The sequence below is a fragment of the Entelurus aequoreus genome, linkage group LG14, assembly GCF_033978785.1.
Source record: "Entelurus aequoreus isolate RoL-2023_Sb linkage group LG14, RoL_Eaeq_v1.1, whole genome shotgun sequence".
NCBI classification, from domain to species: Eukaryota; Metazoa; Chordata; class Actinopteri; order Syngnathiformes; family Syngnathidae; genus Entelurus; species Entelurus aequoreus.
This window is the reverse complement of record NC_084744.1, coordinates 6,381,317-6,391,056: the sequence shown is the minus strand read 5'-3', so window position 1 is coordinate 6,391,056 and position 9,740 is coordinate 6,381,317. Positions and strand designations below refer to the sequence as shown.

General features: G+C 41.2%; 1 long non-coding RNA gene across 1 annotated transcript; it reads left to right on the top strand.

The window, feature by feature from the left end:
- Positions 1-1,263: 1,263 nt before the first annotated feature.
- Positions 1,264-9,391, top strand: LOC133665238 (uncharacterized). Its single transcript, XR_009828724.1, has 3 exons — positions 1,264-1,689; positions 9,094-9,154; positions 9,226-9,391. It is a non-coding gene; the product is annotated as an uncharacterized LOC133665238 (long non-coding RNA).
- Positions 9,392-9,740: the final 349 nt, after the last annotated feature.

Here is a 9,740-nt window from a genome sequence, read left to right as displayed (position 1 = left end):
CACTCGCACACACTCATTCATTCTCACACACACACACACACACACACACACACACACACACACTCACAGGTAACCCCCGAGGTGTCATCATTGACTATTTGACAATTTATTTTTGATTATTATTATCTTTAGTGTTTACTTAATTTTTCAACTATATGTTTCTCCAACAACTAGCACATAACATTACTCTGTGTGGGGGAGAAGAAACACCCCACAATGTATGTGAATGGGTGAATGTGGAAGTAGTGTCAAAGCGCTTTGAGTTCCTTAAAAAGGGTAGAAAAGCGCTATACAAGTACAACCCATTTACCATTTTATGTCGTTTTGACGTCATACAGCCAAATTACTGATTCCCTGTATGGGGTTTGAACTCAGTACCCCTGTATTAGGAGCCCACAGTGTTGACCATTGAGCTATCCTGGGTCCCGCTACGGTTTGGTTTTCGCTCATATACAAAGGCGAAACAAGTTATGGATTTGAACCAAGTAGTACTGCGTGACAGGAAGCAGTCTTAACCATTGAGCCATCCTTGGTCTTGCTGAGACCAGATTATTCATTATATACAAATGGAATCACTAAACTATGATAGGTGAAACAAAAAAATAGTTATACTGAGTTATGGATTTGAACCCAGTAACACAGAGTGAAAGGCAGCAGTCTTAACAATCTAGCTATCCTGAGTGCCATCATCACGTGATTTTTGCTCATATACAAATGCAATCATTAAACTATGATAGGTGAAACAAAAAACTAGTTATTCCAAGTTATGGATTTGAACCCAGTTTTACTGACTGAAAGGCAGCAGTCTTAACCATTGAGCTATCCTGAGTCCTTTTGTAACCGTAGCCTGGCTCATTCACTAATGCAATAGTGACATCTGTCGCCGTAAACTACGATTGAGGTGGTACAACATTTTGAACCTAAGTTACATATCAAACCAAATGTGATTCAAACCCAGTACCCCTGTGTTGGGAGCCCACAGTGTTGACCATTGAGTTATCCTGGGTTCCATCAAGACATGATTTTCGCTCATATACAAATACAATCATTTAACAATAATAGAGGTGAAACAAAAAACTAGACCTTCCAAGTTATGGATGTGAACCCAGTAATACAGAGTGAGAGGAAGTGTGTTGGCATTTCTGACCTTTTGTACCATATTTTGTGTCTGTCAAAGTCCGAAAGAGAGCGAGGTTCCAAATGCATTAAGAAAAACACGTCAGTAGTGGAATGTCTGCTCATTTCTCTTTTTTCTATTCTGTACCATTGAAGGAGCATATGTGGGTTAGAGTTGAACATATGGTCGGCCTGACCATTGTACAAAATGTTTTCATTGTTTATTATGGCTAAGGGATTCAAGGATGTTGCAGAACAAACAGGTCCAAAACAACTGGACCTTGACACACGAGGGAAACACATAGATGGTCAAGTAGACCAAGTCTATGGATGATTGGCATGATTCTTGATTCATCCAACGTCTCCGGAGGACGTCGTTTGTTTGCATGGCAATTCAATCCAACCTTGTACCATTTGATTATGTACTAAATTCACTTTTGTTGCTGTTTAAGATTCGGACATTCCACCACATAAAATTGGCGTCACGAACAGGATGGTCTAGAACGCTGCAGGTCGACATCCGCTCCCGGTCTGTCAAGGCAGACAGAGGTTGCACTGTGTGCACATCTAAAGGTAAGCAATTTCGCTTAATGTGTAAACGCTGTCTGTCTGGAGATGGTCGGGACTGGTAAGACTAATTGCTGAACCTGTTTTTGATAAAAGATAGGTTTAGCCAGGTTTTTCCAAAAACAACCTGGAATGGGGTATGTTATGGTTGGCTTGGGTTGCGCAGTATGTGATTGTATTGTCTGTGTATTTGTTTGAAAACTTGTGATTTTTTGTTTTAACAATAAGGGGAACTGTTAATGAGGCAGACGCACTAACCCCTCTGCCACCGTGCTGGGTCCTGGGTTCGATCCTGTGCTCGGGATCTTTCTGTGTGGAGTTTGCATGTTCTCCCCGTGACTGCGTGGGTTCCCTCCGGGTACTACGGCTTCCTCCCACTTCCAAAGACACGCACCTGGGGATAGGCCCCTCCCACCTCCAAAGACATGCACCTGGGGATAGGTTGATTGGCAACACTAAATTGGCCCTAGTGTGTGAATGTGAGTGTGAATGTTGTCTGTCTATCTGTGTTGGCCCTGCGATGAGGTGGCGACTTGTCCAGGGTGTACCCCGCCTTCCGCCCGATTGTAGCTGAGATAGGCTCCAGCACCCCCCGCGACCCCAAAAGGGATAAGCGGTAGAAAATGGATGGATGGATGGGAACTGTTAATAGAATTGCGGTGGTTCAGGAGTGTGTAGCACCGACTATTTGAGGCAAATACATTTCTTAACCTCTTTCTACTTCTTCTGCAAGTACACCAGGTTAGCACAGTTTGGATACAGCTAACGTAATGGCATTTTTAACTAGCTGGTGGTACATTTGACTATAAACAATTGTTGAAAGTCTGTGAATGTGCGACACATCTGTTTTTGTGGAACTGCAGCGGTAAAAGCTCCATTTTTAGTGACTTTTCAGTGACTCCGGTAAAGGAGATCGACTGAGCTGTCACGACGTTCTGATTAGTGTGCTGCAGTTAGACGGATGGAGATCGGGCTCCATACAGTTGAGCATTGGTGAAACTGTTTTGGAACTGACCATACATGATGGCCGTAGAATTGTTGGCTGATCACCAGTGATTCTACGGCGCCTTCAGGCTGTTTCCGTGTTGTTCAGGGTGGTAACGTAGGGTCTGCTCCGCTGGAGTAAGAAGTGACCTGCGTTCGTGATATGAGACGGCCGTTCCACAAAAAGCACGCGTGTATAATTGTTTATAGAGTCCGGACTGGGGTGGGTTTGTATTATATTGTTAATGTGTGTGTGTATTGGTGAATGTTGAAAAGTGTGTTGGATGTGGAGTGATTCAGTTTTATTGTTGGTACATTTATATATGCATATTTTAATAAGAATTGTGTATGCACCTGCAGGTCTGACTTTTTCATTTTCCGTCTCTTGAAAGAGTTAATCATTACTCCCGCTCACCAGCCCCCCGTACATTCCCTGCTAATCTGTAAAGTTTTGTCCAAACTGTGTGTGTGTTTGAGAAGATAGACAAAGTTTATGTTCGGAAATCATATGAGTGAAATATTTATCCATCCATCCATCTTCTTCCGCTTATCGGAGGTCGGGTCGCGGGGGCAGCAGCCTAAGCAGGGAAGCCCAGACTTCCCTCTCCCCAGCCACTTCGTCCAGCTCAGAGTGAATGATAAATGTTGTTTATTATTATTAAGTTTTGATATAATACAGCTGTGCTTCTGGGTGAGAAAAATAGTTGACTGTGCGACGTGCTGCATGTTAGACGTGGGCCGAAGAGGAGTGTCACTGTTAGCATAGCATAGGTTAGCATAGCATAGCATATTTTAGCATAAATTAGATTAGCATAGGATTAGTTTAGCATTGAGCTAGGTTAGCAAAAATTAGCTTACTGAGGCCTAGTAAGGCTAGGTTAGCATTTAGCTTGGCATTACAAAATGTGAGTGGACAGCTGCACTCAGTCTGGAGGGAGTGCTGGCAGGTTGAGTTTGATAATAAGTAAAATAAAAGATAAATAAATAAATAAACATTTAAATATCAATGAATGCATTTGGGAAGCTTTGAATTAATATTTATATAGCAAATAAATTAAATAAAGTTAAATAAGTAAATTCAATTAAATTGAATTTAAATTGGATAAAGGTAAATTGATTATTTAAATAGATTGACATTTTAATTATTTTAAGAATTATCACAATAAAATACAATTTTAATTTATATTCTAAAATATTTTTAACTTTTATCTGTGTAACTGCTATTAATCATATATTGTCAACGTTTATAGTCACACCTGTGTGAATCATGAAGGTTTGGTCAGCAGTTGGGGCCTCAGTAAACTGAAACCACTGTTAGCCGATGAAATAAAAAGATATTCACAGAAATGGAACGAGCGGACACAAACAATTACAAAGCAAAGAAAAAAATAAACTAAACACATTCAGAAACGTGACAGAGAGGTAGCTGTTCTGCAGTTGGTTTACAATCAAGTTGGAAGGGAGATAGTGAGGAAGAAGTACAGACAAAAGTCGCCACACTCAGCGCTCCAGTCATGACAAAACGTAGATCAGCGTTAAACAAATTCTAATCATAAGGACATACTAAGTTATGAGAACTTAAATAAACAGACAGCAAGTAAACCAGAAATAATAATTGAAACAAATGACAAAGAAAGCAATTTTCTATGTGACACTGAAGCATGTAGAATTACATGTAGAGAATAAAACTAAATGGAAATTAAATGTCTGCAAGATAAGACAATTGCTGTCCCACATTGTTCCCTTGCCCTCTGTCCCGCCTACGAAACCAAAGACTTAGGTCAAATGATGAAACAGGGCGTAGCTGCCGCTGATTGAACCGAGACGCAAATACCACATTTTCAATTGTTTCGGTTGTCTGTTATAAACATAACTATGGGCTGCAATTTGGACACTCCTGCTGTAGGCTGCGAGGAGCTAGCAGCTACACAACAGCTGAGCTAAAACAACACATTTAAGATAGTTGCTTATTACACACACAAAGTCGCTTAGAGACAAAAGTCTGTAGAAAGTATTCAGTAACAAACGTGTCCGCATCATTCAACTTTCTACAACAGGAACCATACTGAACAAATCCAGCAGTTACTGTCAGACTCTAATCTGGGGTGCCTTTGTCTATCGGAGACATGGTTAAATATTCTAATTAATGTCCCGGGGTACAAGATTTACTGAAAAGACAGATCAAGTGGGAGAGGGGGAGGAGTTATGATTTATGTAAGGGAAAACATTAAAAGTGAACAAATAAACCTCCCAGTAGATCATCTTGACTGTGTTGGAACTAAAATCACATTGTCCTCAGAAATGTATTTCAAGGTAATTGTAGCATACCGACCGGCCACAGCTAAAGACATTTTTCTCGATTCATTTTCAGACATCCTCAAACAGCACAATATGAAAGAATTGATCGTTATGGGGGACTTTAATCTGGACTGGTTAAAATAAGTCGCGTAGAAAGAAACTTAAGGATATTATAAACGGCTTATACATGACACAAATGATAAGCAGCTCTACTAGAATGACACATTCCTCCTTAACCTTACTGGATTTGGTATTTACTAATAAACCTGATCGCATAAAAAAATCACGTACAATTTACTAACAGGCTTATCAGACCATAACATCACATTGATAACACGGAAGTTGTCAAGATTTAGGCATCACGGCCAAAAAGGTACACAAAAGTGCTTGCCCTATATCCCTAAAAAAGACCAACACTTACTAGAGGATGAATTTAAAACTGTCCCATGGAGTGACATGAATTGGACAAGCACCCAACATGCCTGTGATGACCTAGTGACAAAAATCAAAGAGATCATCTGTAAACACACTAAAACAAAACCCAGATAGAAAAGTGCTAAAATAAAAATACCTTGGATAGATGCAGCGTTTCTCAAAGTGTGGGGCGCGCCCCACTGGTGGGGAATAGAGACTTGACAGGTGGGGCGCGAGGGCCGGGAGGAAATTTCACTTTAATTTTTTTTTTTTTAAATTATATTCTTAGATTTTCTTTTTTTACTATGCTTTCATTTTTCATTTGTGATTCTGTCTGTGAAATCCGCTATATAAATAAATGTAAATTACTTATTTTTCCTGTAGGCTTTAAATTTCTAGGTAGGAGCGAAAGTTTGACAGACATAGCAACAGTAACTAATGGGGGCGGGGCTAAGCGGAACAAACTTTCGCGCGGATGGGTTGCTACCCATCCGTGCTAATCATCCACTCATCGGGCAGAGAGCTGTGTCCATTCTTCTCCCCTTTGCCACATCTTATCTGTGTGAGATAGGCTTTTCAGCTGTTGCTTCACTCAAAACGAAGTACAGGTCTCAGCTGAACATTGAGCATGACTTAAGAGTGGCAGTGTCAAGCCTGCAACCCCGATTTGAAAAGCTGTGCAGTGCAAAACAGGCTCATTGCAGCCACTATTGCTGGAGTACTGTAAAACTCATGTTCACTTTCCCTGTCTTGCCAAATGCATAGCTCCTCCTTTTTTTTGTTGCAAAGATTGGAAAGTGGCACTTTTATTTTATTTATTATTGAACTTGATGCAAGTTATTTGATTTATTATTGAACTTGATGCAATTTATACCACAGCTGCACAGTTATTTTATTGATTATTGAACTTGATGTTATTTTATGTTATTGAGTTTGAATGCATACAACTTGATGTTACTTGATGTTCAGTAAATTTGAAAATGTTAAGCTTGGCATTAGCGTTCTGTTGGGGCGATGGAGGCAGGTGGGGCTTGAAAACTCCCCCTTGTCCAAAGTGGGGGATGACAAAAAAAGTTTGAGAACCAATGGATTAATGAAACAATTTGGATTCTAATGAAAAATCCAGACTCAGCTCTCAAAAGAGCAATTAAAACAGGTCTAAATACGGATCGTATGATTTTTAAAGTTACAATGCTTATGCGGAAGTCTAGGGCTGACTTTCACTTAGAATTAATCAAAGCTGCAAAAGGGAACATTACAGTTATGGAAAACCATTGACAAACTCACTGGGAGAGAGCAAACAAGAAACAACACTATAACATTAAATATCAATGGCGCTACTATCACAGACAGTCTGGACATAAGTAATCATTTTAATGAACATTTCATCCAGTCTGTACAAACCCTGAATTAAAAAAAACCCCTCAAAATCAGTGCAAAGAATTGCCATTTATTCAGGATGGACTAAGTTTAGAATTAACAAATGAAACAAAGGTAAACAAAATCCTCTCTGCATTATCAAACTCACGATCTAGAGATATATACGGTCTGGACACATTCTTCCTAATAACGTATAAAGATAGTCTTACTGCTCCTATAACAACATGGATAAATAAATAAATAACAGAAAACACTTTCCCTACCAGGTTGAAAACTGCCACTATCATCCCAATCCATAAAGCAGGAAATAAAGAAGACATCAACAAGTACAGACCAATTAGCCTTCTCCCCGTTATATCCAAAGCAATAGAAAAATTGAAGTTAAAAAGTGGCTTTAGAGCAATCAAAGCTGCTCACACGGTCACTAAGGTATGCATTATGTTTGACACATCAACTTAATGTGTATTATATTTATCCATGAGAGCATTTTTTGTTGTAAATTGTGAGGTGTGTCTGTTGGTGTGTCTGACAGATGTGAACAAGAGCATGTATTGTCTTTGTGTGATGATGTAAATTAAAGTTAAAGTACCCATGATTGCCACACACACACACTAGGTGTGGCAAAATTACTCTCTGCATTTGACCCATCACTCTTGATCACCCCCTGGGAGGTGAGGGGAGCAGTGAGCAGCAACAGTGGCCGCGCACAGGAATAATTTTTGGTGATTTAACCCCCAATTCCAACCCTTGATGCTGAGTGTCAAGCAGGGAGGTAAAGGGGTCCCGTTTTTATAGTCTTTGGTATGACTTGGCCGGGGTTTGAACTCACAACCTACCGATCTCAGGGCGGACACTCTAACCACCAGGCCACTGAGCAGATGAGGTGTGGTTGTATTGTATATTAAGTATGTGTCCATGAAAGGGCATTTTATGACTTTTCTTAATTTGATTACATGCTATAGTAGGATTTTACTGTCATAATTTAATTGCATGATTTGTGTATTCCTTTAATTTAGGTAGCCAGGGACTGAAGATGGAAAGTAGCTATTTAGCTATAATCTGGTACAGAACATGTCTGTCTTTGAACTTAATGTTTCTGTGCATTGTCCTATCATATAAAGACTAAACTAACTAAACTACTTAGTGAATTATTGTGACCACAATAATTCACTAGGTGTTGTAAAATATCAAATTACTATTGCAAAAGCATCCGCCATAAGGTTAGTGTTTTTCTAATATTTGTGTCAATATATATATAAGCATATTTTGTGGCTTTCACCATATTGAATAATATGCATATAATGTAGGGTCAATATCGCTAAGGGGTTCCCTACCCTAATGCCACCCTGCAGTGGTCCACAGAAAAAGGTTTTCATTGACCTCAAAACGTGACCTGTCCTCCGCCTCTGCTCTTGCTGCGCTTGACTATCAGCTGCCTTTTCTTTTTCTTGGATGTTTCTGAAAGTGATACTACTACTACCACTACCACTACTACTACTACTACTACCACTACTACTACTAACACTACTAACACTGTCTCTTTTTTCAGGGACAAAAGGGGGGAGGAGGTGAATTGGATCGTGTCGAGTTTGAGCGTGTCAAGTTGTATTTTTTATTTTGAAGGAAACAGGGGCTTGCTGACTTGTGTTGACAATTACAATGGTTGGCCGGAAGCAACCCCAACCTCAAAGAAGGATGCCAAATCAGTAATTAAATGACTTGTGAATGACCTAATACCCCGACATGGTTTCCCCCAAAAGATTAGGTCAAACAACGGCACCCATTTAAAAAAAATACTCAGCTTTGGTCGAAAAGAACACAGGTTATCATCCTCAGTCACAAGGTAAGGTTGAAAGGAGGAACCAGAACACCAAATTCAAATTGGCTAAAATGTGTGCACAGACCAAATTGAATTTGATTGACATGTTGCCATTAGTGTTAATGATCATTCGAATGTCCCTGAATAATCCCGGCCAAGTCAAGTCAATGGGGGACGGCGTGGCGAAGTTGGTAGAGTGGCCGTGCCAGCAATCGGAGGGTTGCTGTTTACTGGGGTTCAATCCCCACCTTCTACCATCCTAGTCACGTCTGTTGTGTCCTTGGGCAAGACACTTCACCCTTGCTCCTGATGGGTGCTGGTAGCGCCTTGCATGGCAGCTCCCTCCATCAGTGTGTGAATGTGTGTGTGAATGGGTGAATGTGGAAATAGTGTCAAAGCGCTTTGACTACCTTGAAGGTAGAAAAGCGCTATACAAGTATAACCCATTTATCATTATTTATCAATAAAACAGTTTTTACAGCCTTTGAATTTTTCACCCTATGAACTGCATACAGATCAGCCCTTCCCAGGACCAGCAGCTCCCTTGGAAGGAAGAATCAGCATAAGACCAAAATGGTATTTTTACAAAATGCAGAATTTGTGTGCCAGTTCCTCTGTGATTCGAGGATGACAACCCGCCACTCCAGATTCCCTTCTACCCGCCGGGAGGGTCAGGGTCAAAGTCGGATCCCAGACCTGTTACCGATACCTGACTGGGAGGAATCGGGAGAGGAGAGACAACACCCGATACCTGACTGGGAGGAACCTCAGAGGAGAGAAAACACCTGGCCAGCGATGACGAAAACGACTAAGGTTGCCAGCCACGATGTGTCCGTCGGACCTCCAGCAGCTGTGGAAGGAGGTGTCGGGGGTGCCGAGCGGCGAGGAGGCCTTGAAGAAAGCAGAGGGCCTCGACTAGAGCACCAACAGCTCCAACTCTACCTCAGCCTTCCCCAAAGCGGCCAGCGCGCACATGCCACTGCACAGCCTGCCCAATGGACAGAGCCACACCCCAAAGAGAGACAGAGCCAGACTGTTTGAGTGAATCTCCTCCTTCACCAAGACTGACAGTGGAGATGACCATGGCCCCCCTTACTCCAAAGGCACCCCTGCCAGGCAGCCGAAAGCCCAACGAGGTGTCGGCAGGCCACCAGCCTGAGGC